A 25762-nucleotide genomic window follows, 5' to 3' on the forward strand; every position below is an offset into this window, starting at 1 on the left:
AAGTTGAGAGGGTGCGTTTCCCATAGGAACCATCTTTTCTCCCCACCACCCTCCAAAAAAAAAAATGTTAATAAACTGGGAAGCGTGGGAGCCCTTTCTGTATATTCGTTAGTTACTAAACAGCCTACAAAGAAAAAGATATGTTGAATTTTTGACATGAGTATGAAGGTCGAAGTCTAGGATACACAGCTGCTTGTGAGGACTTGGGCCATGAGGAGAGCTTCGATGGGCCTCAAATATCCCTAGAAGGTTACTGCTTCTCAGTAGCAGAGCTCGAAGCTGAAGGAGAAAGAGCCTACAGCCTAATTCAGCTTGAGAGTGGATTAGTCATGATGAAAGATACTCGAATTCGTTATAGGCTGCTGGGAAATTACTTGGGTCTCAAATATGTGGTCTTCTTCAAAGTAATAATACAATTAATCTCTCTCAAACTTTAATCATGAGTGCCATGACTCATTATGAAAAGCTTAGGTTTCTCTGAAAATGTTCTGTGATGGGTAAAGCTGAAGCCAATTCCATCTCTGTCAGGCCTGCAACCCAGAACACCACCGTACATTCCATAGGAGGGCAAAAGAGGCTGAGGTGGGTGACAAGGGACAGAGTTTTCAGGTGAACCAAAGACTCCCAGACCCATTTCCGAGGCTGAGGGTTTCTCCCATATGCTTGGATGTTTCTAACTTGTTTGTCAGGTAATGAGACCAGTAAAATGTATTAGTTCTTTATTGGCTTGTTAGTCCTTTTTCTTAAGGAACATTATTACTTCTTAGCAATTTTCTCTATTCCTACAATATTGCAAAATACTTTAATTTCCACATGGAATCCAAAAGCATCATAAGGTTTAATGAAAAAACTTTTACTTTGCAATTCTAGAATAAGCTTAGTGACTATAAAAGACGAGGTCACAGAAAAAAATCCTAAAATTCACAACTCTGAGACCTTAATGTCAAGCATTAGTCTAATGAGCAATGTGGTAAAGGGTAATATATTCATAAACAAATGAGGGTGGCAATTTATTTAGAAATAGCATACGGGGTTTATTCATCAAAGTGTCTGAACAGGTGAGGGCTGGGTATACAAACAACTTTACATTTTCTTTCTGTTTGGTTTTATCCCTATGAATTCTGGCATAAATGGTAGTTCAACTTCTGTAACAATTTACTTAGAATTGAAAATATTCTATGTATTTCGTTGTTTTATTTATTTTTAAATAATTTACCATATGTGACCTTGATTACTGGAGTAGTACGCAAATCTTGTAAACAAATCAAGAAATCTGGGACAATATTATCATGGAGAGCAGCTCTGTTTACTGTCCAGCATTCAGTACCCCTTCCTTTGGGAAAAGCCACCCTTTCCCAGCTGCTAACACGTGTGGTTTGGGTGGGCCTCACACTACCTCCTGGTTTTAGGGTGAGGCCCCCCATGAACAATAAGTTAACCATCTGACCACAGAGATTGGCTCAGATACACCAATAACCCAAACCATTTATCAAGTAATGTTGAGAGCTTTGCTGCTACTTCTGCCTCTATTTCTCTTATGTAAGGATAATCACTGATACCAATTTGGTATGATTCCTTCCAGACTTATTTTTCTGTCACATGTAAGCCTATATATACACATATGCACACACGTATATAGACATTTATATACACCAATGCTTGCACAAATACCCCTACATGTATAGCTTCTAATTAGAGTGAAAGACTGTATGATACTAATTTACTTCTTTCTTTTACACTTAGATTATTCACATCTTTCCATTTAAGGGGAACATAGGTACTTTTTTTTTTTTTAAGATTTTATTTATTCACGAGAGACACAGAGAGAGAGAGAGGCAGAGACACAGGCAGAGGGAGAAGCAGGCTCCATGCTGGGAGCCTGATGTAGGACTCGATCCTGGGTCTCCAGGATCACACCCTGGGCTGAAGGCTGTGCTAAACTGCTGAGCCACCCAGGCTGCCCCAGAGGTACTTTCATTCGCTTAATTACTGCATAATATTTTACCATATATAGAAAACAATCTATCAAATAACCAGCAGGATATTCTATCCCACAGTGATCTATTAAAGGAGAAAAATACTGGCTCGAAGCAATCATCTCATTTCTGGAACACACCCTGTATCACTATTTGCCACCGCAGGAATGCCACCGACTTAGAGGGAGCTGTTGCTGGAGGGACAGAGTCCTGTGAAGAAGGTGGTGTTGAGGAAAATGAGAACAGAAACTCAGGACAACTCAAAAATAAATAAATAAATAAAAGAATGTAATCGGAACCAAATCTCATTTGCTATCTTCCTCAGATTCTCATCTGGAAGGATAGGATCTAGTCTCAGGAGGTTTTCTTTATTAGCAGGGGGGACAATGATCATTCGTTGGTTCTAGTAAAACCAAGTTGAGGTTAGCCCTGGACCTGAGCTAGGACTTCTGAGTTGGGAGTGGAAGTTTGCAATGATGATTTCAGTGGACTCACAGGAGAGGGAGAAGGGGGGTGGGGGGTAGGAATGAAGGCAGCATCCAGGGAAATTGTAAGTAAGTGAACACAGAGCTCTAGGACCACTGATGGGCTCATAACTGAGCTTCTGAAAGCCCAAAACTCCACAGGTTATCCAACTGTCCAGCTCACAGGAAATGCCCATATGTGAACCCTAGTGACTAGTAGGTCCTAAAGTGTCAATTTCTTAGGTCTGGAACCTTATTTACTCAATATTCCACAGACACAATTTTTTTAATGTACACTCATTCTATTGTATACAGAGTAATTACTGAAAATTGGTATCCCTAACCCTCCCTAGTTTTGAAAATTTAATCGACTGTAATGATTGGCTTAAAGCCTATTTTATTAGAATTTTAGTTCCTTAGGGACAGTAACCACATCTGTTTTATTCTGTAGTATATGACTGGCACATGTGCCATATGCTTCGCCTAGCCAATACATTCCATTCAGTATATCTGTACAGTGAACTGTGAGTGAGGGAAAGGAGGGGAGAAGAGAAGGAAATGAAGGAAGGAAGTGACAGAAAGAGCCTAAAGAAGAAAAAACTCATTTCAAAAATCATGTATGTTCATTGGTAACAGTATTCCATGAAGAGGAGATCTTTCTTGCAAAGAATAGGACACAGGATGAAAAGGAGATTACAATGGCTCCATTTGGTTTTTCTTCCATTCTTACCTAAAATTCTATATATAAATTGTACTTCCTTACACATTGTCCCTTCTTAAAAAGGCAAGTCAGGCAAATGCCAAGTCTATTTTTATTATATCATGATATATCTACACCCACATAACTGGCATTTTCAAATGGTATTGTGTTTTTTGTTTTTTGTTTTTTTCTCCAGCTGGTTTGCTTAATAAATCACCCTAGTAGACCAAAAGCTGCCAGAATGGAGTAAGGGTTATGAGAAATCACTCTACAGTTAAAGTGTTTTCCCCTTTATTTTAAGGCTATGCTTTCTTATCAGGATTACATACATTGCGAAAAAGTTATCATAAAAATCAAAGGATATTGAGTGCAAAGGGGTATCTGAAGGGTTTTTCTAACTTTCTAAATCATCTTATTTTTGCATCTTGATATTCAATAACTAGTTCCCATTCTAAATGAAACTTTTGTCATTTGAGCAAAAAATGAGGTCAAACTACTTTTCCTTTTTGATTGGGTCATTTCAGGAGGAAAAATGCAGAATTACTTCAGGTCTGTGCTGAATATGATGATTCCTAATTGTAGATTTTGGATTATTTAAAAACATCAAGGTAAAACATTTTTTAATCAAAGTGGAGCTACCAGAGGGAATGGGAGAAGGATGTTTGACTGTAGTTAATTGTAAATCTGACATAAGCAAGCCAAGGTTTTAATTCCACATAGAAAGATCAAAAATTCTAGGTAAATACTCAAGATTTCTTCATTTCCATATAGATACTGCCCTTGGCTATTTTAATATTTATTAAAATACATTTTTAGTACTTTATCTGAGTTTAAGATTTAAAAAAAGGAACACTTTAAAATTACACCCAAAGGAAAGTCATTTTACCATGCTGTTTCTGCAGATAAAACATTTTCATCTAAACTAACTACTAGACAGAAAAATATTTTCTGTACTTAATTTAGAACATAATCTATCCTCAAAAGCTTAAAAAAATATTTTAACTAAAGACCTTAATTCCCAATGAAGCAAAGGGCACTCTTGCTTTGATTGGCAGGACTGGGCCCCCTCTGCTTATGAAATTAGCCAGGAAATTGCTACATTTCAATTCCACTTTTTTCTTTTCAAGACCGCTCTAGATGAAGAGTCAAGCACCCTTCCACATGCCATTCCTGTTTTTTTTCTATGTCACAGAAATGGGGTAGAATGTTTTTATATCAGCAATTCCCATTTCAGTTGATAGCAAAGTCATTAAGCAGGGCCCACTTGAATTTTTAATTTTGATCAGTTTTGCATATTTTGGCACAGAAGTCATGATTAAACAAAGACTGAACAACAATATCTGCGCTTAACTTACTCCCAAGACTGAAACGTCTAGAACCTTGAATAAACAAAGTAAAACAGTTTTATATAGAAAACAGCAGCAACAACCCATTATCAGAGTATATGAATAATAGACAAAGGATTAAAACAGGTAGGGCTTAGGTCTAAAAATACCATTACAAATGAATTAAGTGTTTTGGCTGTTAATATGTTCTACATTTAACAAGACAATTTGATTTCTTTTTCACCAAAAATGGTGTCATGCATAGAGCTGTATACAATTAGAAGTAATTTTATATAAATTGCTAATGATTGATGGCTCAGAAAAAGTTGAATCTCACTATGAACAAGTATTGTAAATACAAAATGGACTTTTAAAAGCACGGTGCAGTCACAGTACTTAACTTGCTAACAGACATTTATGATGACGTTTAATCTATTTTCTCCTCACTGTGCTGGGTACTATGCAGGTTACAGAAATGAAACACATGGTCCTTTTCCTTTAGAAGCTTAAAATATAATTGAGACAATAGCAAGCCTCATAAAACCAACTGAACAATAATTGCTCAACTGTGAGGTGCCAAAAGAGAGTGCTCTAGTAGCAGATCATCAATCAGTGTGGACTGGAAAAGTCCACACAGGGTTCAGGATAAAAATGGAGATTTGTGTGGGGACCCTGATGGAAAACAGGAGAGAGAGGCAAAGAGAAGAGAAGCAGCTTTCTGTGTGTTTGGAGAGGTTATGAAGGCTTCAGGAAATGAGGCTATGATAGGGATGAGAAAGGCCTTCAAGCCAAGACAATCAGTGTGTGAGCTGGACATTCCTCTACATGAAAATGTGAGGTACATGTTCTGGCTGACACGCAGAAGTGGACCCATTAAGGCACAGAGTTGGAAATCCGGGAGGGCTGGTAAAAAAAAATGTAGTAGAGGTAAGAACAGGGACTCTGTACGTATGTTGATGAAGGGTTGCTTTCACTCACCTTTTTATCCACTTGAGCAAACCCAAGGTGCCAAGATCACACAGCAACAAGAATATGCCCACAGTAGCATGAGATTGCTAGATATTCACTATGAACTTTTCCCCCCAAGTTTTTATTTAAATTCCAGTTAGTGAACAGTGTACTATGAGTTTCAGTTGTGGAATTTAGTCATTCATCACTTACATACAACACCCAATGTTCATCATAAATCCTTTCCTAATACCCATCACCCATTTAACCCATCCCCTTGCTCCCATCGCCTCTAGTATCCCTCAGTTTGTCCTCTATTGTTGAGGATCTGGTTTGCCTCTCTCTTTTTCACCCCCCTAAATTCATTTGTTTTGTTTCTTAAATTCCACATATGAGTGGAATCATATGGTATTTGTCTTTCTCTGACTGACTTTTTCACTTGGCATAATACTCTCTAGCTCCATCCACATTGTTGTAATTGCACTACTAGGTATTTACCCAAAGGATACAAAAATATTGATCTGAAGAGGCACCTGCACCCTGATGTCTATAGCGTCATTATGAACAATAGCCAAATTATGGAAAGAGCCCCCAAGTCTATCAATTGATAAATGGATAAAGAGGATGTGTGTATACACACACACACACACACACACACACACACACACAGGAATATTACTCAGCCATCAAAAAGAATCTTTCTAGTCACCTGTGAACTTCTTAAAACTGCACAGTATGATTTTTTTTAGAAGGTAGGTCTTAATTATTTTTACAAAGTAAGATGTCCCACTGAAAAAAAAAAAACATGAATTTTAGAGCTAAACAAACTCAGAATGGAAAAAATGAGTAACACAAAATGAAAAAGAGGAAGAAAGTCCAATTATAAAACGTATCTTCCAAGCAAAGTGATAATTATTCATTTTCATAATGTGCTTAAATTAAGGCTGTATAAACATGTGTTAAGATCAACTCTATGTTTTAATTTCTCTATACCATTATAATTAGTATTTGCCTTATTGTTCATTTTGTTTTATTTGTCACCTTTATCTTGGTTTCTCATATTTAAGGTCTGACAATTCAGCTATTGTCTGGTAACACTCTCAAAGGTTTTATTTGGCACCACTTATTATGGGCAGATGATAAAAGTCTGTGCTCATTTTTATCACTTCTACCTAACTCCTAAAGTAGACTACACAAATTCAATAAGAATCCAAATCTACTTATCTTCAGGGTACAATGCAAAATCCATCTATTTATTCAAGTCTTTGATTAACAGCATCTATATTTATGAAATGCTCTGGGCTCTGCAGGTGAAAATATTTTATATGAAGCTCAAGTATTATTAAATAATATTCCTTGATGCTATCAGTGTTTTGTGTGCATATGTGCAAGTTCAATAACTTTAGCCTCAGGTCTATTATTTTAAGTTTGTAAACTCAGAAAACAAGAAAATATCTTCTTTATGTAGGAATTTAACTTATTAACAAATCAGAAAAATTAATAAGATCAAAGTTATATCAAGAAAATGTCTCTGGTTATCTTGGTGTTTTGTTTCCCATTGAATGCTGGGAAGTCTGAAACTACTACTGAGTAACTATTAAATATTATTGGCATGTGTGTGTGTATATATATTTTTTCTCAATATTATCTGATACTCACACATACATGGCCCCATAATAGTTCATGTTCAACTTGAAGTAACATCCATAAACAAGGAACTTCTGACCATTGGAAAATTCAAAGAATAAGGTTTCCAACTCCATTGTGCATGAGACCTACATATTACTGACTACAATTATATTTTCTTTTAACCTACTCATGAAGGCACAAGGTTCTACTTTAACGAACGGTGGCAAGAAGTGCACTGAGCTGAACAGTAGTTGAGCTTCAGTCCTGTCTTTTGCTAGGTGTACATGTTGGAAAATATCTTAATTATTCTGAGCTTCCCTTTCCTCATCTCTACCACAGACATAATTATCTCCGACACTACCTCCCCACCCCCTGGCCCCACCACTGCCTGCCCTCACTGCATTAACATCCTGCCAGTTGATGACAACAAGGGAGGATGATGCCATCATCATCTGATGAGGATAGTAAAAATAGCTCTTACACATGAGGACTTAATTACTTGTTGGCCACTGTCCTCTATACTCTATATATACTCATTTAATTTTCACAACAACCTATGTGGTAGAAACTCTATTTTCAGTTTAGAATAGAGGTTAAACATTTGGCCTAAAGTCCAAGAGGTAAGTAAGTGGTTGGTATCCAAATCCAGGCAGTTTGACTCTGAGCTCACACTCCTAAGTGTCATGCTACTTTATGAAAAATGATCATGTCTATAATGGAACTATAAATTGCACTTTTAATCAATAAATTTACTAATCATTCCATTGCTGCTGACCTGAATCTAAATCTTTAATTGCTATTTTTGTCATTCTCTGCTTGTATGTGCAACATTTTAAAGGGATTTGAATCATCAAAAAATGTGATCCTTAAACTTGTGAAGAATATTGAATAGTTTTTTTTAATTTGAATTTCATTTGAAAAATTTTAGAATTAAGACCCAGACATTGAGGAGACTTCCTAATTACAAAGTTAAGTTGCTTTTAAGCTCTCACAGAATAAGGTAGAACTTGCTAGTCATGAAGCCAATGGACAACATAGCCAGGTTAGAAACTTGGGATGCCTGACTTCTACTCTTGTCTAAATGTTTAGCATTCTTGAACCTTTTCTCCAACCTAGGTCTCTCCCCTAAGGTCTTGACCAACCATATTTAACAAAATGAAATAAAGGTTATTATTTTGTTGCAAACCTACACCTCCTAAATTCCTTCTTCTGATTAATGTTACCAATACTTACTTCCTTAATCAAAAATCTATAAAGCTCTTTTCTCCCACAATCTCACATTGTCAATCAATTCCATAAAAATCTACCTTCAAAATACTGCTCAAATCTATTTATGTCATTCCTATAGAAATAAATCATTTGTAGGATATAAAATGTCCTCTGTGATTAAGGACCATTAACTTACCCACATCATTTCAACTCTTCCATATTTAGGCTACAACTTCCACAAAGATCCACTGTTCCTTATAGTTTAGCACAAGTTCCATGCCTTTGTGCATGAAAAGTTCTCTGCTTGGAACTCTTCCCTTTGTTATGAACACCTCCCTCCTTATCCTACATACTCCCTCCTCTAAGAAATTTCTCCTTACCTGTCCCCATCTTCGAATTCATGACTCTTTACTTTCTTGTCAATGCCTATATTATAGTACCTTTCATGTTGTAGGTTAAGGGTAATAAGTACATTTCTTTTGTGAGATTTAGATCTAGACTTTGTTCATTGAATAGGTTTTGTTTAATCCACAAAAAAGCCCATGGGCTGAAAGTATCATCCCCATTTTACAGATGAAATCCTTGAAGCAAGGAAGAGGTTAGAAGATTAATTCAAAAGTGATGAAAGTTTTAAATTTATTGATCTCAAAACCCCATACTCTTCCTATTTTACCATAGTACTTTCTTACATACTTGTATCTGTCTGTTCTACTGGCCACTGAACTCTTAAAAATGCAATAAACCGATCTTATTCAACACTGAGGCTGTAGGATCTGGTACATGGTCTGGCGTGCAACAAATGTCTGGTAAGTAAATGAATGAGCCCATGTATTGTTTGGCTCACCAAAATCCCACTGTTATTAACTACCATTTAAATAGAAATGGTCGCTTCATGAATATGACTAATAGGGAAAGAAGATTTGAGCAATGTTTATGAGTTTTTAATGTAATTTTTATTGAGTTTTTTGTATCCTAATTCATTAATATAAGAAATAAAGAATAATACTGGTATGCTTTATCTCCCAACATTATTCAAATCGGCCTTTTCCTTTCAATAAGATGCGTAGGATAAATTATTAATTTCTGTTCTTCCAGAAAGGTCCACCTGTTTTTTTTTTCACACAATAACCTAATAATGTCTTATAAAAATATTTTTTCATATAGTCTGTATACATTTGTGCAACCATATTTTGACCCTTCAAAAAGCAGTATTGGCAATCACTAAGTGATTTTTAAGGAATACAATAAAATCTGAAATGTCTTTAAGAAGGCAAATGTGTTCTTTGTTTTTTAGCCGAAACTTATCTTAAAGATAAGCTTATCCTAAGAACAGAGGCATCCTATGAAATAAATTCTCCTTTATTGAAATTAACTATTATGAAACAAGCATATTAAATTGTCATATATTATAAAGGACAGAGAGCTCCTAGCCACTGCAGAGCACCAAACAAAGTGTGTAATAGTCTCTATCCCAGGAACCCCTCCAACTTGGAGCGCAAAATTGAAGGGAAAAAGTGAATGCTGTGAAAATTAATGGATGAAAAGAATTATGAAGATTTTTAAAGTGGCTCAGAGAGAACCTTTTGGTGGAAGACATTTGGTATACATCTTCCATTCTTGAAATACTATGGCTGTTCTTTCACAAATATGAAGATCAGAGAGCATCAGAATTCAACCCTAGAAGTCAGATGTATTCAGGCTGAACTCTTGTCTCGGACACTTCTGTCAAGCCAGTATTTAGTAATTTCTTAGAGAATGCTCTGCTGATGGCATCATACAAATACATGAAGCAGTAATTCACTTGTCCAGCTGATACTTAGCATATAAGTCATGAGACTTAGCATTATCTCAACAAGTATCATCACCTCAATTTTTTAAAGAAGAAAGCACATGTGATAAAGAATAATAAAACAGTGTGGAAAGGAATGAAGCAAAAAGCAAATGCCCCTCAACTATCCCGTTCCTCAGTCTCTCATTACTGTTTCTCCAATACAACTCTGGATCCTGGTTTATGGCCATTTAGCTCTATAAAGAGAAATATGCCAATTATATACATAATGTAATCTTATTAAAAATAATTCTCTGGATCTTTAAAAATACTGTCATACTTTACTACCTTGAAAATATTTTCATAAGTTCCACATAAATATGCATTTTAATACCTATTTTTAATGTCTGCAACATATAGCTACCTTACTGTATAGGTAGCCTATTTAACCTGCCTCTATTATTATGTGTTTTTTTTTTTTTTTTTTTTTTTAAGAACAGGAGGGCAGGGGTAGAGGCAGAGGGAGAGAAAGCATCTCACCCAGGTTTCATGCATAGATCAGAGTTCAATATGGGGCTCAATCTCATGACCCTGAGATCATGACCTGAGTCAGATGCTTAACCCACTGGGCCACCCCAGGCATTCCCCCTATTTCCTTGTTTGGCTGTTACAAACAACATTGTATTACATTGCTGATTCGGTGACCATGTGAAGTTTTGATAGGTATTGCCAAATTGTTTCCAAAGAGTTAATACAAATTTACACTCACCACAAGCTTAAGAGAATGCCCATTTGCCCCACATCATCTTAGGACCCCTGCCTACTCTTAATAATGAAAGAACTCTGTTTTTATTACATGAGTTTTACCTCCTGGTATTTAACATATTTGAAATTAGAGAAATTAAGCATTTATCTAAAATGAAAATTATAACCATTATAATCATTTTTATGATCAGTAACCATAATCTGAACTTTCAACTAAGGTTCATAGATTAAGTAACCTAGTCAAAGCCAACAAAAAAATTAGTGAAAATAGCTTTGTTTTACATTTTTCTGCAGGTTGGCTTTAATATCAGCCTCAACAGAAGACCCCTGGATTTTCCTATCTGCTCCAGCTTTCAATCTGTTGTAGGATGTTTTGCTTGAAGTATACAAATAAAAGTGACCTCACACAGCAAATATATAGTTGGAAAAGGGCAGTGCACTTTAATAGCCCTTTCACCTATTTGCAGATACTCTTCTTTGATACTACACCAAAATTTGACAGTAGTAATTTCTAAAAATCATTGCAATGTAAAATCTGAAACTTTATCAAAACTCTTAATGTAATAACTCTTGCATTAAAATTTATTAGTTGAGACATATCCATCTTGTACTTTGAAGGGATCTTTACCTGTGCAGGACTTTGTAAACTCATGTACTGGTCAAACACCAGTCTTAAACTATGAAGATCTTCCAAATATTATCTTATGATACAATATTCTAAAATCCCATTTATATCACCACCCATTTTTCAGAAAAGTCTAAGTACTGAGAAGTTCTCAAGCTCATGGTACAAGATACAAGTTTTCCAACATTTGCAACATTGCAAAAAAGCTTAATTCTATAATTGACAACAAATATTAGTTATTTTCCTTGAAGTGATAAGTTCATTTCATTAACTTTTGAGAAGATATCGGTCAAATACCAAAGTCTGAATAATTATAATGTGTTAGCGACTCTTCCAAGTTAAAAATAGCATTACTAGAAGCAGTGGCTAGTTCAGCTGGCAACTCAACAACACTAGTACTTTAAGGCCACAACTGTACTTCAAAATGTAGCAAAATGGATTTATACATATTTCCCATTTCATCACACAAAATATATCACACTGTATCTAAAGGTTGAAACTTACAATTAGTAATTTTACTCCTTCATCAAGGAAATTCTTAAACTAAATGACAGGCTTTTGTTTTTCTGACAGTGTATGATGAAGAGAAAATAATTACTATTGGTTAAACTTGGTATCTTTACTTGTGCAGAGGCAACAAGAGCTTCCCTACCATTGCTCTTGCACTACCAGTGAAACTCAGTTACAAAGGCAAATAAGGTCTTAGTGTTCTTATAAAAATAGTTTTGACTTCCCAGACTTCTTAGAAGTATGTTAGGGATCCCCAGGGTTCTACCGACCATAGCTAAAAATTGCTACCTCTATCACTTCCACTTCAAAAGACAAGGAAACTGAGGTACATACATTAGGTCATCTACTCAAACGGTAAACAGCAAAGCCAAAATTCAAACCCACGCATTCTTACCTCGAGTTCTGGTCTCTTGAGGATGGTGCAGCTTAGAATATCTTTCTACCAGTTGGCAGTGCTGTTGCAAAGTTGTTTGTACTAAAATGTCACACTGGTCCTTGCTTTGCCCTCTCAGATTATAATATACATTCATTCATCAATCATTTAGATCTACTATGAGCCAGAGACTGAGCCCTACGATGGGGACGCCAAAATGAATAAGGTATTGTCCTCACTTTCAAGGATTTCACCATCGATTGGGGAGACAAATGTGTGAACCACTACCTGTAATTCAGTGTGATAAATGCCATAATAGTACACTGTACAAAATATTTTGGAAGCACAGGAGAGTGATTAATTCTGCCCCAGAAAGGGAGGAGGGGGATCAGGGGCTTACCAGCAGAAGTGCATTTTAGTTGGACTTGAAGGACAAATACATCAAATCCTTTTTTTCACAGGATAGTCCTTCACATACTTGAATACAGCTACTGTGCTTCCTGCTAAGTTTCCACTACTTCGTATTAAGTATCCATTGCTCTCAAAATGTATTATGAGGACAGGAAACAAATCCCTGTATTTTGGGAAAGGCCTTCTGAACATATGTATTGACCTTTCTTTTGCAAGCATATATTCACATCTATTAACAGTAACCTGTAATTAATTGTGAGAGCCAGAAAATTTTGCCTAATAACCAAACAGCTTATACTAAATTACAATCAGGACCAAATGTACTCAAGAAGCTGTTCACAAAGTGCCCCAATCAGACCTTTCAGTCACCTTTTTTTTTTCTTCTAAAGCAGAGGGCAGCAAACTTTTTCTGCAAATATAGTCAATATTTTACACTTTATGGGCCAGATGGCTCCTGACTCAACTATTTAGCTCTGCACTTAAAGTGTGAAAGCAGCCATAGACAATATGCAAATGAATAGGCAAGGCAGTGTTCCCATAAAACATTACAAAATAGTCCGCGGGTCACATATAACCCATAGGTCACTGTTTGCTGGTTGCTGCTGATTTCAGCCATGTTTCTTTTTGTATCCTTTTCCTCACTGCATACTGGAATGAACATTAGACTTGGAATTAGGACAACTGACTCTTAATTATGCCTTGCTAAAAACCCACTGTGTGATCTTAAGTCAGTTGGTTTACCACTGTTAGCTCTTTCTTGATCAAATCAACTATCTTTAGATTTTATGATACATAATGACCCTTTACACTAAAATCTGAAGATTCACTGCAAAGTAACTTTGTCCCCCCAGGTATTCCTATTTTATTCCATCATGGGATCAAAAGAGTGACATTGATTAAAAAAAAAAAAAAAACGAATACGACCTTAGGTGATACTAATAGAAATGTTTATCTCAAATGAAGAGACCCTGCTTCACTCTACAAAAGCATAATTCTGAGTAAAACACTAATAAGACTGTCCAGGGGAAAGCAACCCACGACCTAAAAAAATTTGGAAGTTTTAGCAAAAAGAAAGAACAGGGCAAAGAGTAGAAAGCAGAAATTCAGCAGGCATAATACTACTTTTTAAGTGCTTGGAATCAAGGATTAGAGCCTAATTAAAATATTCTAGGCTGGAATGATCACTCTGGTTCCTGGATTTTGACCAATCAACAATTCTATGCCTTCTGAACTGTAACTCTATAAAGTTATTGCTAATAACAGTGTTGAAATAACATGATCACTAATCTCATATTTGTATCACTGTGGAGTTTACATGCTTAAGCATTCCATCATTTGAGTTTCCGGCCCCATAAGACTGGAAAAGATAAGTATTACTACCTTTTTTGCAAGTAAGACGGCAGAAAATTCAAAGGCTTATATCGTCTCCCTAGAAGATTCTTGACTTAATGTCCTAAAAAGGGGCAGGGCTAGAGCTAAACTCCCAAATCAGATTAGACAATATAGACCGAATCCTGAAATCAGCACCAAATATTTTGTACAAGACGGTCTCTTTTATATCCTCAGGGGAAGGAGAGCTTGGGGGCAGTGGGATTTAACAGCTTAACAGCTTCAAAGCACTTCAAATTTGGAAATAGTTGTTTAGCATTTCACTTTAAGCTGTTAGTGTTCAATTCACCTAGTTTTTCTGCTAAGTGCTTCAATCAAATGTAAACGCTTTATTAATACACCTCATAAAATGTACAAGGGGGGTTCTATGCTAAAACAAATTCCGCTGGTAAGGGCTCTAAAAACATAAGGTATTCCTTCAATGTGACTGGCCTCATAGATAAAAGCCATATTCTTATAAAGATAAAATATAAGTGGCTGTGGGTAATTCAAATTGCTAAATGGCATGAATGGATTAATATTTTAATGCTATACTTGCCTTTTATCCAGACATAACTTTGAACATAATAAATTTGGTTTTAGAATGGAAATCCTCAAAATTCTGAATTTGGTTTCTTCTTTTGATATGTATAATTAAATCCACCTTTGAAGCCTCCTAAAGGTTATGGAGGGCAGAAGAAATGTATTTTTATTAAAATGAGTCTATCTGTGGCAGACCTACAGAGAAAACTACAAAGAGATTTGAGAAAGCAGCAACAAAGAAGCTAGATCATGCAACGACCCAATCTATTATGGATGAGGAAACTCCTCTTCACTGGCTTGTTGTTCCCTGGCAAAGAGGACGCCAGGGTGGAAACTACACTGGAGTAAATCATAGCTCGTGATTCCATCCTCTCCCTCATCCTCCATTTTGTCCATAGATTGGGTCAGGTTACTTATCACTAATACCTCAGACTACCTTGTCTGGGGATAAAAGTAAAAAGGAACCATCCGTGATGTGTTTAGAAAAGAGAAACGTTAGGGTCTACTTTTGCTTGGAGAAAATTGAGGGAACTCATGTGCTGACCTTGTACACAAATCTCAGGACTTTCTAGCAACACAGGGTGAGGCTCCTTCACTTTCCTGGGGACTGCCTCCTTCTAGAGCTTCAAATTCTCCAAAGGCTGTGGCTGGGAGAGAGCATGTGGGACAATGGTGTATGTTACATGTGAGTTTGTTTCTAAAATCAGCCTATAAGGCAAAAGTGACCTAAAAATCAAGAGATACTTGAAGATCCCTTATATTTTCCTTAAGGCATAGCAGGTATGGTTTTGCAAATACAACCTTGTACGTAACATACATAAATAAAATGCACAAAATGTACAGTTTATAGTAAAGAAGGCCATCTTGTAACAACAAAAAACCATGAATTATTTAAGTGTTAGAAGTACACTCAGTCCTGTGACAGACTAATATCATGAGGCATGCAACAATCCATTTGGTATCAGTCTCCTTAAGAAAAATGGAGGCTGACTTGCTTTCATTGTTCTTCCTGTTAGACCCCTTCTCTCCTTTTTGTTCTCATTCTTTCTTCCTCCCTTAATAGATCTCTCTTCCTGACTAGTTACATTCAAATTCAAGTAACAGTGGACACTGAGGTACCCTAAGGCATTCTGAGTCTTACAAGCATGCGTTTTTTATTGCCACTGTAACTAATTACCACAAACTTAACTCTGACCAAAGACACACTTGAAACAACACAGATCTGTTATCTTATGGTTCTGTAGATCAGAAAGTCTGAGGGGCTGCCCTGAGTCATCGGCTCTGGATTTTCCAAGGCTGAAATCAAGGTCCAGCAGACAAGGCTCTTGGAGGGAAATCCATCCGAAAGGTCATTCAGGTTGTGGGCTAAATTCAAGTCCACACAGCTGGAGGCCTTGGTCTTATATTTCCTTGCTGGCTGAGTTCCAGGGGTCTTTCTCAACTTCTAGAGGCTCCTAAGTCCCCTTTGTCCATTTTTTTTTCCCTTTGTCCATTTTTTAAAGCTAGCGGTGGTGGGTTGAGCCCTTCTCATGCTTCAAAACTCTCTGCTTTCCTCATCAAGCACCTCTCTCTGTGCAGTGTTCCATCCCACCAACCCAACAACCTCTGATTTTAAAGACTTCTGTGATTTTATTGGATTCACCTGATAAAACCTAGGCTCCTTGCCCTATTTTAAAGTCAGCTGATTACTAACCTTCATTTGGTGTGCAAAATGCTTTCACAGCAATTTCTGGGTGAGTCTTGGTTAAATAACATGAGATGGGAGTCTTGGTCTTCAGTATTCTGTGCCCCCCCACCACCACCACTGTAAGGACAAACTCTTGGTCTCTCAAACATACTTCCTTATAGCCCCGAAAATGTATCACACATCTAGGCACAAGTTGCAGGCTTTTAGCACTGGTTGCAGGCAGCCAAATTGGTAAATGAAAATTTGTTTGCAAAATGAAGAACCTGATGAAAGCGTATCAAAGGAAACATTTTGAGACATTACAAATATTTCAATAAAACCATAAAGAGGTGCAATATCAAGTGTAAAAATAAGCACACACTAAAGGAAGAATGCCCTGGCCTGACAAAGACAACCATAGAGAAAGAGCCTGCAGAAGCTTCATTGTTCTCTAGACATTTGGGGTCACTGATTTATTGAGAGGTGCCCAGGTGTTCCTTCTTGTCAGGTGAAACCTGAAGTGCTTCATGCTTTGAAACAAACAGAACTCCGAGTCTTGTTGGAGGCCTCACTGAAAGTCCCTAATTGAATCTAAAGATCCCAGCTGGAGTTTGAGAAACTTGCTTCCAAACTGACTTGACTTCAAAACCACTCTGTCATTCTTAGTGAGTGTTCGCACTGCGCTGTCTCTATCGTGGCACGTTCATGGGTTTTGCTAAGTAACGTCGGAGCAAAGTAAGCCATCCAAGAATTCAGGATTCCCAGCAGTTAATATATTTCTTGTCTAGTTGCCAGAGGTTTGTCTCCTCTTTTCAGACAAATCAGCCTCCCTTTATTGTTTCATTGTCTAAAAGGGGACTGCTGGTGATGTTTTGTCGCTTTACTTGGTCTGGGTGCCACTGGTCAACTCAGAACATTGTGAAACCCAAGTGTTGCGGGATGCAACCTCCCCTCCCCTCACAGTCACTTGGAACTAGGTATCTATCATGTGGCCTGCCAGTCAACCCTGGACAGGGATTTCGCTGAAATTTCACACTGACAATGCTGAAAAGTTTGTTTTCTCACAAGTACCACCAACCAACTAAGAATTCTTCATAGGGATTCCAGAAACCAGAAATTACTACATAGTAAGAGAGTGCAGAGGGGGAATTCAAATGATAGAACCATATGTAACCTGGAGATGACTTTTTTTTCTGACCTGAAAAGCTAACTTTAGGTAACCAGGCCAGTAGGAGGGAGGATTAGAGGAGGCTTTTCTAATCCTTCTAGTACATTTTCTGATCTGTTTTCCTCAGGGAACTTTAGAGATGATGTACAATGCTCCTCAAACACAAGATGTAATCAATACACCTTGAATGGCATTGCTTCTTATTTAACTCAAGGGCTGCAGAAAGTTTTTTGCATTGCTAACTCCCAGGAATGGGAGATATTCTCTCCAGCACACGGAAAACAGGAGTTCTTGGAAGTGCTCTAATCACCAAATCGAAGTATCCTTAATTAAGTGTGTCCTGCCACCTAGGGGCATTCTTAGGCCACTCTGGGGCATATTCAATTTCTAAAGACTTCAAAGTATATTCAGTAAGGCAAAACAATAATATTAAATCTTCAGCTTTTCCAGAAGTTCAACTTTAGAAAGACCCTTAAAAGCAACGACCATTTCTGGGCTTTTCCAATAAAATAACTTATGCATTGTCCATTGTATTTTATGTTATAGGATGCCAAACAGACCTGTGTGATGCATTTCTTCTAGATTTCAATTGTAGTGAGAGTTACTAATTGATGTCTCAGGTTTTATTCAGTCAGCAAGGATTTTCCTCCAGTTTGGTTTTAGTTTGAATTCCTTTGGACGGTACAAAAAGAGGCTGGACCATTCTCTCTGGTTCACACCTAGCCTCTTTACCTACTTTCCTACCATCCTTGGCCCTGAGCCCCGGAATAAATAAGGAAGCTCTCTTTAGTTAAACAATGGGATCTAGATAAAGTAAAATATTTTCTTTCTTTCTTTCTTTTTTTTTTTTGGCTTTAGCTGCCAATAACTTCAGAATTCAGCTTAGTGCTCATCTACATAAATAAATCCATTTGAAGTTGCTTCTATATCCTTTCTCCTTATACTTTCATTGTTCTGAATTTATATCAAATTTTCTGTTTTATTTTACTGCAATTTATTTTTAAAGCTTTCTCAAATCTTCTTTATAAATAATAAATAAATCTTACTTGTATTTTTAAAATAGGGGCTTATACAGAAATGTACCAGATGTGTGTTTCTTGCCTTAATAGAGGCTGCTCCTATCCTACCACAGTTGTCTATAATTTAAGACACAGCTGCTAGATGTAAATCAGACTTTATCCATCATATTAATACAAAAATCTAAGTGTGGTTTAAGCCTACATACCCATTACATACTGAAGGAGATTGTGACATGTCACCCCCCAAAATACCACTTTGGCATATTGAGTATTTTGAGCAGAAGACACTTAAGAGACAGCAGATGCAGAAAGGGCTCTCTGACCTCCCCCTTTCTACCTAAAAGCAGGTCAAAATTATCCCATAAGACACATCCACTCTCTGTAACAGAGAACATTCTTAACGCTGGAGACTAGGAATCTTTGGGAAAATAGATCTATAAACAAACAACAACCATAAACCCTATTAAAACAGCCCTTTTCTTTCATTAATTTTCCCCATACATATCCTAGTAATGTTCCCACAATTTACTACCCTTAACCCAAATTCTTTTGCTTGTCAAATTTGTCATCCACTGATTGGGGGGAAAAAAAAGTATATAAGCTCTAAGTTCTAACTGCTTCTTTGAGTCTTTGATTTTTCTTATGAGGTGAGGACTCTCCTGTGCCTGTCAAAGTATTCAATAAAATTGGATGTTTTTTTCTTGTTGATCTGTCTTAGGTTAGTTTAATTCTCAGGCCTAGTCACAGAACCTAAGAGAACAGAAGGAAGATTTCCCTCCCTCACAATACATATACATTTACATAGCATATATGTATAAAAATTAGCCCAAATTAGTCCTGCAAGGAAGTGTCTAATCATTGTTCTTGCAACCAGTCATAAGGGAGAGTGACAATAGAACAAGAGACAACTGCTGGAGGGAAGAAATCTTTGTCTTCCTTCTAACTGTGTTACCAGTATAACATTTTTGAACAAACAACTGTAACTTTTGTGCTTTGGTATTTATTATATAATCAGAAACTTGTGAATATCACCCAGGTTGAAGAAAAGAAAATTATAGCATGTGACAGCACAGGGCAGGAAAGTAGACAAGGGTTAGGGTTTCCTCCTACAAAGAGAAATTGTAGAAATTAATAAAAAAAACAAAACAAAACAGAAAGCACTAGAAGAATTGATTACAGTCAGCAGTGGTGATCTCAGGGATCCTGACGTTATGGAGCAAAGCAGAACCTGGTTCCGTGACATGAGTGCCTTTTGCCACCAGCCAGAAGGCCATGTGCTTTCCATGGAACCAATCAGCCTCAAAGAACAGACTGAGAGCCATCTGTTAAGGGTGGGCTTCAGGTAGAAGGCCTCACGTGGAAATTTCTTCCTGGATATGGACATGTCATCAGGGCTCGTAATGCCACCATAAGAGTAACTCAGAAGGAATAAGTATGTCAAACAGGTAACACATCACCTCCAGCACTCAGAGCAGGAAGAGCAAAATGGATTCTTGTCGCAAAAAGGCTCAAAAAAGATATGGCCCAAGGACCCATGTTAGGGAACACTGTGCAAGAATGTGTCTGGATAAGGTTAGTGTGATCTGTCATTGTATACTGAAGAATACAGGTGGTTATTACCTGAGACCAAAGGTCTCATCACCTACCTAATGTGGGGTGTGGCCGAGCTTTTTATAAACTGGATAGTTTTGTCCTCAGAAGTCTTGGGTTATCAGACAAAGACTTAGAAAAATGCCAAGAAGTTAAACATCTCTGGCTTATCAACCTGTTCTCCCCAATGTAGAGAACCCTGGGGCCACGCACAAACAGAAACCGAAGCAAATGACCAGGGGTAGCAAAGCCAGAAAAATTAGGTTATTTGGCTATAAATTTCTAATTATTTCTCCAACTGACACATTTGCCTTTGTTCCTAAAGATAGTTTTGTGCTAAAATTAGCAGCTGTTTTTCTTTTCCTAAATAGTTTCCCCTACTTTGTGAATTCAACTGGATAGGAATGAGATCTATTATTTTTGTGTATATGAAATTATTTGACAAATGCTAAATAATAGATTAGAAATTTTTTTTGATTAGTATTTTTTTTAATAACCCTGTTTATTATTCTCATGGTCTATTTTCTCTTGTTCTTCTCGTTTAACAAATCTTTCCTTTAAATGCATCACATTGGGGGGTTGCTATCTACCTGGATGGGTCATTGACTTTGTAGAGCATGGCATATGCTGAATTGAACACTGTAATTACATTTAGACCTAGGGCAACACCCAATTGTTCATTCTCATGTGAATCTGGAAGCACCTACAAATGACATATATTAATGAAATTACAGATCCTGTGGTGAGTTAATAGGATAACAAATCTCAGTCAGTATTGGATAAATTGGGGTGGGGAGTAGCTGAACTCTCTGTAAACATATGAGCTGGTGTGATGGAATTCCTCTGGAAGCAGTTAAGAAATGATAAGTTTGAGTTAATATCAGTCCCTGTGTTCTCATTGTTCTGTCAACCTACTCGATTCATATGTTCCAGCTAGTTGTTTCCCTGAATTTCTCTTAGGGTAAGGCCTGAACTTACAAGTATTATTGTAATTTGGGGAGAGGGAGCATACACATAAACACACATGGCAAAATTCTCTCATGCATCATAGATTATTAAAGATCCCCTTAAAAACCTCTGTGACACTAGACTTCTGTTTACTATGCTCACATTTCAGGTGGCTGATATGGTATGATGAAACATAAAGCATTAATGGAAGTCTATTTTATTTTTAGCCATCAAATTGGAAAAAAAAAAAACATGGAAGAGATTGATAACATCCAGAACTAGCAAGGATAACTAGGGACACAGGGAAACTCTCATTCACTGCTAGTGGTCATGTTTACCATCACCACCTTTCTGGAAAGGGATACAGTAACACATGCTATAATTTAAAGGTAGAGATACCTTTGAATCAGCAAATCTCAGGTTGGGAGATGTTTTTGTACATATTTAAAGGAACATACATAAGGATTCATGTCCAAGGTTGCTTATTCCAGTACCGTTAGTAATGGCACAAAACTGGAAACAGGCTGAATGTTCACAGTAGAGGAATGATTAAATATAATACACCCGTGTGGAATATTATACAGCTATTAGAATGAATTAGATCAACAGGTATGAGCATCAGGAGAATGTCTATGATGCACTGTATAAAGAGAAGCCAGTTGCATGATGCATGTGTAAACTATCATTCCAATTTAGGAAGAGGAGGGAAAAGGAGTGGGGAGGAGAAAAGAGTGGAGAGTAATGGGGGGTGCGAGAGAAGAAAGAGATGAGTATAGGAAAACATAAAAATCTGTTTATGTATCTATTTTTATATGAGCATAGAGAAGGGATGCTTAGCTGCAGGTAACCACCTAACACTGGGCATTCAGAGTAATAACACAGTAGGAGAGAAGGTAAAGTTATAAATGTTTCTTAATACAGCTCTGTAGAGTATTACTTGGCTACAGAGAACGTGAATAATCTCTGTTGTCTTTGTTTAAAAATAGCAATAATTAAATGTGAAAATGACAGAGTGATTATGACCATGTACGGACCCTCAACTACCTGGTGAGAAGGAACCAATTTTTGGTTCAGTGAAGCTTTAAGATGGCCAGAGTGGAGTTGAGGGTGAAGGCTAAAAGCTGCTTTCCTTTCTAGCAGGAAGTCCAGCCTGGTCTGGACATGAAAAGGCCTGGAAGGCCTGGCAATTGAGTCTTCAATTTCTACCTGTAAATTTCAACCTATAGATTAGGAAACATTCCTGTTGACAGGCCAGCAGACCATGGAAGACCATACTGCTTCCTTCCCCATACTAGGGGCACCCACATTGTTTTTGCCTAATAATCCCTGAAATAATCGAATGCCACTGTTCTTCCAGGACAAGCCTTGGCTTAAGATATATGCTTATTGTCTTAGGAAGAAACAGTAGTTAGAATTTTTTAAAGACTAGTTCCTAGCCCCTTAAATAATCACTTTCAGTGAGCAGCTATCTGTGCCTTTAATCATATATTCCCGGAGTATCTCTGAACATGCATTCCAAATAAATGTAAATTTATTTATAACTAATATATATGTTCTACTGTCAATCAATAATTTAAGTAGGCTCCACATCCAGTGTGGGGCTTGAATTCACGATGCTGAGATCAAGAGTCACATTCTACACTGACTGAGCCAGCCAGGTGCCCTGTTAATCAATAATTTTACTTAATATTTGATGAAGAGAAATAGTAGGTATTTTATTATTTTTTCCTAATGCATCCCTGATGGATTGTTCTTTTTGTGTGTGTGAAGTGTATAGCCCTCTTTGGGATCTATGGCTTTATATGTACTAATTATTTATTAAATCCATTTATACTTTCCATTAGAAACAGTTAATTCATTTGACTCAGAAATCATATCATAAGGATATCTGCCATTCAATTGTTGTTCTTAATGTAGCCTTAAATGTTTTGAAAACTAGTAATTTTATTTCCCACGAATATTCAACATTTTAGATCTATTAAGATGTCCTTATTAATATGGCTGATAAAACACCGCAATCACTGCATTCTTCAAAGATCAGGTCTACTGTGGTTCAACAAGTCATGTCAGTGCTGTTGTTTGACCCTGAAATCCCTTGAGTTGAGCCATCCTGATACACAAAAGTCTAGACTTAAAAAATAAATTAGGAGATAAAGGTTCACATTAAAGGATTCTTTTGTTCGGTGAAGAAAAGATCTTGGGATATCTCTAAATAACTAACTCCATTAGTTATTTGCAAAATGATGTTATTTACATATGTTAGTTATGGATAGACAGCAGTAGAAACAGCATTCATTAGGTCTCGTAAACAAGCCTAGCTAGTCAAAACAAAAACAAAAAAAGTCTATTAGACTAGTCCAGGTTATGCGGAAAGGCTAATTTATTTTCAATTTAGGTTAATACAAATGTCATTCTCTGTTGACCTGGGTACATATTTATCAGAAATCATATTTATGACAGCAAAGATCAGTCCCTACAAAAATATGTTGGGTATGCCTCCCTGAACTCCTGTCTCCTCCTATTGTTATCCCCTTTCCCAAGTATTCGAATAGATATATGCTCAAATTAATGGCGTGAGAAAGAACAATGAAGTTTATTTAAGCCCTTTATGCCCCTACACCATCAACCAGAATTAAGCAAATATATTTTAGTAAGTTGAAACCTTTAAAGACTTTATCATTAATTCAACATCTCTGAAGCTAGGTCATCCCTGTTTGCAGGAGTGTCTGCCTCCCGCACATCCATCTCCTCTCTTTCTCCATCTTGCCCTATGCTTGTGGCTGCAATCTTTGACAGAATATGCTGACTGACTTCTTTGCCTCTGGTTTTTGTTTGGGCTTAGACAATGGCTGGCCGATGAAAAGCAGTGGGAAGGCATCAGAGGACGAGGCTCCCTTTCTTCTGGGCTTCAGTTTTGCAGTAGCTGAGCTCCTCTAAAGGCCACAGCTCTTACCAGCAGTTCCTTCCTTTAGCTACAACTCTTGCAGATCTCTTCCCACTTCTCCCCCTCCGACCAAGGCACAGTAATAGCTCCCTGCTTTTGCTAGCCCAAGAATACTTCACAGTCCTTGTTCTCCCTATCTCAGCTTCTACCTTCATAAATGACCCCCTTAGTAAATACCCCACAATTACACCAATTAAGCAAGCCATCTATTTCTTTGTGGGATCCTGACTGACCATACATATGTATGCAAAAAGAAAAAAAAAATCTACTAAGGGCTCCAGAACACATAAAAATAAATTAGAAATCGATTCCGCTCAAACAGTTTAAAATCTGGTGTAGGAGATGAGTGTGGTTCTTCTGATATCATTGGCTAAGGTCTGTTCAGATACAACTGAGAAGGTGATAGTATTGTCACATTAATGTAGGTGATAAAAAAGAAAGAAAATTCCATGGGATGACTTGTTATCTCCTGATTGGAATAATTCATGTTTACATATGACAGAATGAAACTGTATGTAGAAGCACTTTAACAATACTTTAAAATGTCTATAAAATTCAGTGTGATAATTGAAAGGGCAATTAAAAATTATGTGCCTTGCCCCAAATAATAATTTCATATAGACTTACTTTATGAAAAAACATCTTGTTTTCTACATATTTTTTAAACTTCCGCATATAAGCCCACATACCAGAAGTTACTTTCATAGGATTTTTTAAATAATCTGGAATTTAAAAGGGATACATTTTAGCAATTTGGTGGGGATATGCTCAATTTTGTTACTAATTTGATTGTAGTAAACAACTGGCTGTGTTCTTACAGTAAAAGACACTAAGCTTTCAAGCAAAAAGGATACTATTTAGTGCTTGTTTAATTCAAGGGTCCCTTCAACAAACTGGAAAAAGTAGCACATTTACATTTATAGTTAGCTTTAGATTTTAAAGCTCTAGAGGTAAATTAGCTGGGTTAACAAGTGTATAACACCTCTCAATAGAACATTTACTTCAAAAACTTTAACCGAGATTTATATTTTGTCAATATATAAACAATTTTTAAAAAAAGAGATGGCTCTTATCCTTACAATTTGTAAGGGGAAATCTTTGCATGGAAATTACTGATAGATTACAAAGTGGGATCATTTCTCTATAGGTATTTCTTTTTAGACAACTTACTTGTTGTCTAGGCTAATCTAGAATCATCTAATTTAATTGGAGTTTAGACAAATATTCCTACATGAAAATGCTCATGCTTGCCTTCCAGCTTCCTCCAGCTTTTCTTTTATCATAATAGATTTGTCATTCATACTGCATTTCAAATCAAAATTTACATGACTTCAATAGATACAGTAGGAAATTAAAAATATTGAAATACTATCCTTGAAGTTTTCTTTTAAAAACTATAGAGTTTAGGAGAAAATTAATGTGTAGGTAAGAGCTACTGAGTACAGGTTGGATTATATCTGGACTGGCAAAGGAATGGTGCTGAAGTATTTGCACAGGTAAGTGTAAAAAACGAGCACATGATCAAATCCTCTAAGAACAGAAGAAAGATTTTAAAACTTGCCTCTGTCCCAATGGCCTGGTTTTCAAAAGGGCACAAACATAAATATGTCTCAGTTAAAATAAACACTGGGCCAATAAATCTCAAATTCATAAAATACACTCAAAGCTTTGAACTGTTTAGCCTCAAGTGATACATTAGCAGTACAGACATACATTAAAGCATTTAGCATGAAAACCATCCACTATAAAATAGGGCAGAGACACATTAAATATTCTTATCAATCTCAAATCCAAAAGGATTACAATTTAGAAC

General features: G+C 36.7%; 1 protein-coding gene across 5 annotated transcripts in view; it reads right to left on the bottom strand.

Moving 5' to 3' along the window:
• The window catches only part of IMMP2L (inner mitochondrial membrane peptidase subunit 2), an 848583-nt gene that overhangs the window by 128226 nt on the left and 694595 nt on the right, over positions 1–25762 (bottom strand). The gene's annotated exons all lie outside the window — the stretch shown is intronic.

The sequence above is a fragment of the Canis lupus genome, chromosome 14, assembly GCF_011100685.1.
Source record: "Canis lupus familiaris isolate Mischka breed German Shepherd chromosome 14, alternate assembly UU_Cfam_GSD_1.0, whole genome shotgun sequence".
Classification (NCBI taxonomy): domain Eukaryota; kingdom Metazoa; phylum Chordata; class Mammalia; order Carnivora; family Canidae; genus Canis; species Canis lupus.